Source organism: Calonectris borealis, unplaced genomic scaffold, assembly GCF_964195595.1.
Source record: "Calonectris borealis unplaced genomic scaffold, bCalBor7.hap1.2 HAP1_SCAFFOLD_40, whole genome shotgun sequence".
Lineage (NCBI taxonomy): Eukaryota > Metazoa > Chordata > Aves > Procellariiformes > Procellariidae > Calonectris > Calonectris borealis.
Genome location: NW_027441454.1, coordinates 1,184,186 through 1,190,206, shown reverse-complemented (window position 1 = coordinate 1,190,206; position 6,021 = coordinate 1,184,186). Strand labels below are relative to the sequence as shown.

Sequence of the window (6,021 nt, the reverse complement as noted above, 5' to 3'; positions counted from 1 at the left end):
TAACCTTGGGAACTATTCTGGCATTGTGTCATGAGCTGGGATGAGTCCTGATGATTGCCCTGCCTCACCCTCCTCTCTAGAGGTTCTTGACCCAGAGTTCAAAGGATTCAGGGTTATGGAGAAAGGCAGGCCTTGCCAGAGGCGTTTACAAACTTTCCAGGAGCTCAGAAATTGCAGCCTCCTTTGAGAGTCAATGCAGTAACGCTCCCTTGCTGCAGTCCCCGGGAGACCCGAGCTGTGCCTGGGTCCTTGAAGGAATGTTGGTGCTATAAACCCCAGGAAACAGTGCAGAGCCGAGGGCATTCGGGTGCTGCTGGAGACTCACTGAGTGAGCTGTGGGGAGAAGAGGGCAAGGCCAGAGCAGGGCATTAGACCTGGGTCAGGGTTTGCAGAGGGATCACGGAAGGGAAGATGTGGTGGGGCAGAGGCAGAGAGTGAGACCCCAGGTCTTTGTTCCCAGTCAGCACAGAGGTCACCCCTTCATGCTGAGCATTGCAGGTGGGTGCTGGATGTCCTGAGTCAGGCTACTGTTGATTGTGCTTCTGGGTGTTTGTGCAGTGAAAGTTTGTGAGCGAGAGCTGAGTCTCTGTCTGCCTGTGTCCCCACCCCAGCTCCCTCCTGCCACAGATACCCCGAGCCCCAGTACCATGGAGCAGAGATGCTGGGGAGGGGCTGGTGGTGCTGGGGTGTGTTGGAGCCAGCCTGGGCACTCACCTACCTCGGCTGGGATGAGGGAAGAGTCTGGGAAGAGTGTTTAGGGCCAGGCTGCCTGAGCCCTTCTCCTCCCACAGGGCTGTGTCCTTTCTCAGCCTTCTACTTTTTTTCTCCCTCCCTCATCGCCAGAAAGGCTCAGACCCTCAGCTTTCTCACATTGACTCTCATCCAGTGGGGAGGGCTGGCGACTTCATTCACCCTGGTCAGCTCTGCTAAAGCTGGTTGTCTTCATCTCTTCCAGAAGCAAACCATCCCAGCCCGGGAGGTGGGTTTGACAATGTTTACAGTAACAAGTATTTCAAGGAGCAAGGCTCAGGGGGCTGTTTCTCAGGCATGCATTCTCCCTGGCTGTTCACCCAGGCATGTCCTGCTCCTCTCCCACCTCAACCCCCAGGCACCCCTGGGACACTCCTCCCAGCCTGGCAGTGCTGAGCAGGGAGCCTGTGAGCACAGCTGGCCGTGCTGAGGTCCTGCCGCTGGGCTGGACGTGCAGCCCCAAAGCCCTGAGGAACCTGTGCTGAGAAGAGGACGATGGGGAGTGGATGGTCCTCCCTGTCATTTTCCTCCCTGCACAAAGTCTCTCACATGCTGCCTGGTTGATGCACAGTTACACTTTTTCCTTCTTTTTATTGTTTCACACACAGCGAGGGGTTCAAGCATCCTCTGTCATGACCCCATTAAACAGTCCCTTCTTTATCTGAGCTGGAAACTCCTGACCTGCTCTTTGTCAATGCAAGAAATCGGCCTGCTCAGGGCAGGAATACTCTCCTTGGAAGGGCAGTGTTTCAGAGCTGAGAGCACTCACCCGGCACTGTGCTCAGCCTTCTCTCATTTGGAGGAAGCACATCTGCCTTGATCGTTTCACAGAAACAATTTATTTTGAATCATGGCACTGGTTTTCCTTGGCAGAGCGCAAAGGATCTCAGTTCTAAACAGCTATTCTGGCCATGTTGGGAAAACCCCTGAGCACAGGAAAGCAGAATGTCAAAATTTCAGCAAATGCACATGATGTTTTTACTCCAGCGTGAGGAAGAGGCAGGTCCATGGTCAGAGTCAGCCCTGTGGCCAGAGGGAGTGCTCTTGGGACAAGCAGGTTTGCCCTCTTGAAGAAGGGTCCCTTCTTTTAGTTTGGAGGGAGACAAAACGGACTGCGAACAAAGGCAAAGTATATGAGATTTTTGTTCGTTTGTATCTTTTTTTGGCAGTATTGTCCATCACAGCTCTTCTTCCACTTAATGCAGGAATGCATGTGTTTTGTCACAGGCCTCCTTCCTGACAACTGGGAAAACAAAAATAACCAAAGCTGTATGGAAAAAAGGGAAGAGGCCAATCAGCCATCACCCACGAGTTCCTGCTGCTGGGAGTGGGGAATGTGCCCACACTCCAGACTCCACTCTTCCTCCTATCACTCATCACCTATTCCATGACCATGGTTGGGAACATCCTCATCGTTGTGTTGGTGGTGTCAGTGTGGTGCTGATATCTTTGATGGTGATTCTTTAAGCGGCCTCTAAACCACTCATTCGTGACACAGAGTAACATCTGCACACCCCCATGTACTTGTCCTCCTCGGACACCTGCTACAGCTCCACCATCTTGCCCGGCTGCTGGCCATCTTCCTGACTGGGGACAAGGCGATGTCTGCTAATGGCTGTATGGCTCAGCTCTAGTTCTTTGGCTCTTTGCAAGTACTGAGTGCTACCTGCTGGCAGCCATGTCCTATGATGGGTACTTGGCCATACGCCAGCCCCTGCTCTATGCAAGCTTCATGACCTGGAAAGTCTGTCTTCAGCAGGTGGTTGCATCTTGGCTAGTGGGTATGCTGATGTGTGCAATAGTCACAGACTTCTTATCCCAGCTGAAGTTCTGTGGCCCCAAGGCAATTGACCACTACTCCTGTGACCTTACCCCTCTGCTGGAACTTTCCTGCTGTGACACCAGCATGGTCACACTCACGTCCTTCATCCTGTCTTTCCTGAGTGTTGTCTTCCCCTTCCTGTTCATGTTGACCTCCTATGTATACATCATAGCTTCCATCCTGAGGATCCCATCCAGCATGGTCAGGCAGAAGGCCTTCTCCACCTGCCTCTTCCCACCTCACCGTCATCACTGTTGTCTACCTGCTGCCCAGAACAGCCCCACTGAGGCAGCTCAACAAAGTGCTCTCCTTTTTCTACACTGTCCTCATGCCCCTGGTCAACCTCCTCATCTACAGCCTGAGGAACAGGGAGGTCAGGGAAGCCCTGAGGAAAGGGCTCAGGAAAGCCAAGGCCTGCACCCAGGGCACACAATAATGTTTCACCTGCAGGAATGAATTGTTTGTGTTTCAGTTTTGTGTAGGTAAGGAGGACTTGGACAGGCATGTGGTGCGCAATGCCCCAGACATTGCTTTAGGAGTATGCAATATTGAGCATGTTTGTGGGATGGGAAGGGTCAGGGAGAAGAGATTTCCTTTGGGAAGGGTGTGGGAGACAACTGGGTAAATATTGCTTGTTTCTGTAAAGCCAATGACTTGCTTCTTTCTTTAAAGCCAGTTGATGGTTCCTTCTTTAGGTACTGTGGAAATGTTCTCGGTTTTCTTTCTGTGAGAGGAATCAAGGGATTGCTGCTGAAACGTGAGCTCTATCCATCGTAGAGGCCTGCGTGCCAGCCAGTGACCCCGGTCGCTGCTGTGTTCAGTGGAGAGGCCCAGTTCAGCATGGCTGCCCACCCCCATGCAGGTGCTTCCCGTGATCTGAGATGCCCGCAGGCCTTCCAGAACTAGGTTGTGAGACTGGCAGGTAGAGAATGGGACTTGGGAAGGGGTTTGCTGGGTTCAAAAGCAGAGTGATAATGGAGGCAGGAGGGAGACATGGGGGCATCGGAAAGAGCCCTCAGTGCCAAAGCGAGCCCCACGGCACTCACACCTGCAGGAAGGGACTCCAGAGCCAACCTGTGTGGCGAATAAGGACACGGACTCCGTCTGAGAGGGCACAAAGACAAAGACGAAAATCCTTTATTATACAGCACAAGCGCCTTTTTATACCTCACATTATGCCACGTGTGCACTTCAAAGAATTCCCTAGTACATCCCCTAAGCAAAGGTCATCTCAACACTCTTCTGCTAATTTCCTTATCTTTGTCATGCCCTCAGAACCATGAACTGCCACCTCTTATCTTCCTTTTTCCCAGGGCTTCTTTCACTTCCCATCTTCCCATGGCTTCTTGTTTACCAACGCTATGATACTGCTTGTACTCTCAGACATTGATTCCTCCACATCTCCCCCTTTTTCTTTTACAACAAACACTAAGCTAACTGACTTTTCTATTATTCGTTTCACACATTGCAGTAAACATAGTACACACACAAGAATACATACAAATACAATCAAACGTATAATTCCCAGTTCAATCAAACTCATTACCCATTTTGCCAAGCCCCAATAATTCTATTTCTTGTGGCTCTACGCTCAGGGGCGGACGGTACACCAAACATCCGTTCCAATTGTCAGTCACATTGCGGCCGCCACTACAAAGTGTTGCATGCGGCTCCGTGAGACCTAGGGTCCAATTGTTCCACGGGAGTCCCACTAAGCAGGTGGAAAAAGGATCTCCAGGTGATGAGAGTGAAAGGCAAATGGTCTCCTGGCCTGTCTGATTCGCAAGGGCCATCCAGACGTTCTCTTTGGGCTGCGGTGGGGCCCAAAACGCGCTTACGCCTGCGACAACGGCGAAAAAGACGGCTTGACGAACCGCGCTGGTACCCATCTTGGTGCTCGATCTGTGGAGACACAAGCATACCCTCGACCCCAGGTTATCAAAACGGGCCTTCCCACTCATGAGATTCCAGGTTTCTCACCTTTACCCACGCCTTGTCCCTTATGATTGCCTCATGACCTTCAACAGAATCAAAATGTCTGCAAATGGGGGGTCCACCTTCCCCAGCCCACCGACTGAGAAAATTAAGAACATAAACGGCTTTTGCCAATCTTTCCTGTGGGGTTAAATCCCCTACTCCCCCTTTTTGTTTCGTTATCATGTCTTTGAGCGAACGATGCGCGCGCTCAACAATGGCTTGTCCTGTGGGGCTGTGTGGAATTCCCGTGATATGAGTGATTCCCCACATTTGCAGGAAGGTCCGTGTGGCTTGGGCAACGTACCCGGGGCCGTTACCTGTTTTTATTTTGCTCGGTACTCCGAGAATGGAAAAAGCAAGAAGAAAATGTTTTCGGACATCCCGGGACTTTTCCCCAGCGCGGGCTGTGGCTGCAATTGCTCCCGAAAAGGTATCCACTGAGACGTGGACACATTTGAGTCAACCAAAGTTGGGAAGATGTGTAACATCAGTCTGCCAAAGTTCGAGCGCCTGCAAGCCACGAGGGTTTACTCCCCCCAGCTGTGGAGGGCCCGCACACTGGCACTCAGGGCATGCAGTGACAATTTGGCGTGCTTGCGTAAGTGGTAAGTGAAACATTCTAGCCAAGGCCTTAGCGTTCTGATGATAAAAGTTATGTGAACGCCTCGCTTGCTCAAATTTCCCCAGGACAACAGCAGCCCCTGCAAGCGAATCAGCCAACCGGTTTCCCTCAACCAGGGCCCCCGGCAATGCAGTATGAGATCTGATATGTAATATAAAAAAAGAGTGGATCCTTTGATGAATGCGTTCTCTGAGGGTTTTAAACAGAGCAAAAAGCTGGGCATTATTTACATCTTTCAAATGAGCAAACTCCATGCGGGACACTACCCCTGCAACATATGCAGAGTCAGTCACGATGTTGACGGGGCGTTGCCATTTTTCAAACACTCGTACCACTGCCGCCAACTCCACGATTTGTGGTGAACCATCTTGTTTCCGGATATCACATTGCCATTGATCGTGGTCGTCTTTCCAGACAAGGACAGACTTACCCGTACGCCCGGACCCATCCGTGAAGACCGTTAGAGCGTCCAAAGGGGTCACGCTACATTTCAGCAATTGCTGCAGTGGTAGCGGGGACTGCAGCCATTTCTGACTGGGAGGGTGAATAGAAATCGCTCCTGTAAAACCTTCCATAGCCATTTGAAAAGGTACAGACATTTGCATCAACCAAGTTAGCATAGGCATCACGACAGGAATGGAAATGGTATGCGGCTCTTCTCCGCACAGCGCTATCAACCGTTGCCTCCCTCTCATGACCAGGGATGCAAACATTTCTGCTCTAGTGGTGATGGTTTTTCCAAATTGATGGGGAAGAAACAGCCATTCTATGACCAACAACTGTTCGTCATTGAAACAACAAACCATATGGTTGGAAGTCAGTGTTCACTATTGCTAACTGAAAAGGAAGC

At 51.2% G+C, this 6,021-nt stretch overlaps 1 pseudogene; it reads left to right on the top strand.

Annotated features, from left to right (window-relative positions):
* Positions 1 to 2,268: 2,268 nt before the first annotated feature.
* Positions 2,269 to 3,008, top strand: LOC142076285 (olfactory receptor 11L1-like; annotated as a pseudogene).
* Positions 3,009 to 6,021: the final 3,013 nt, after the last annotated feature.